This window comes from Acanthisitta chloris, unplaced genomic scaffold (assembly GCF_000695815.1).
Source record: "Acanthisitta chloris isolate BGI_N310 unplaced genomic scaffold, ASM69581v1 scaffold3729, whole genome shotgun sequence".
Lineage (NCBI taxonomy): Eukaryota > Metazoa > Chordata > Aves > Passeriformes > Acanthisittidae > Acanthisitta > Acanthisitta chloris.
In genome coordinates this window covers 2809-3612 of record NW_008690657.1, presented here as the reverse complement: position 1 = coordinate 3612, position 804 = coordinate 2809, and positions in this window count along the sequence as shown.

The window sequence follows — 804 nt, the reverse complement described above, 5'->3', positions numbered from 1 at the left end:
CCTGGCTTTTCTCCTGCTCCTCCCACCCCTTTTCCTGCCGTTTTGGGGGGAAAATTCCCAGATTTTTTTTCCCTCCCTGTGGCACTTTACAGTGGGAGAAGTATCCCAGAGTGGAGATTTTTCCCTCCCTTTTCCCATCCCAGCCCTTTGGGAAGTATCTCCTGCCTCTTTCCCAGCGGTTTTCCCTGGATTCCGTTTGGGAATTTCCTTGTTGGGTGCTCGGAAGTTTTTGTTTTTTTCCGGGACTATTTTTGGCTAAAATGAAAAGGAAAAACGGAGGAAATTTAGTTTTATCAGATGCTGGGAATAAAATAAAGGAAAATGATTCCAATTTTAGTCCTGACTCCGATTGTAACTTCTGGGGAAAAAAACCAAGAACCAGTTCCAGAACAAATCTGGGGATGAATCACATCCCCCCCCCAAAAAAGGGCGTTGGAGTCTTCCAACAGCTCCAGGAACATTCTCAGCTCCTATCCCAACCCCATCCCAAATAATCGAGGCCTGGAATTGTTTCCTGAGCTCAATTCCCACTTGGAATTGTCCAACAGGAAGGAAAAGATCTCTCCCCCCCAAAAAAAGGCTCCTAAATAAAGCAGTTTGGGCTCAAGTGGAGCTGCTTGGATTGGGATGTTCCTCAAGGCAAGTTGTGGAGAGCTCCAAGGGGTTGAGGAGGTTGAGCAGGAGTTCCAAATTCCAAGTTTTTTTGGGTTTGGGGGGAGTTGTGGGATTTGGAGGGTGGGAGAAGAACTTCCTTGGCCTCGTCCCACCATGGCAGTCCCAACCCTGAGGGTGTGGAGACACCTG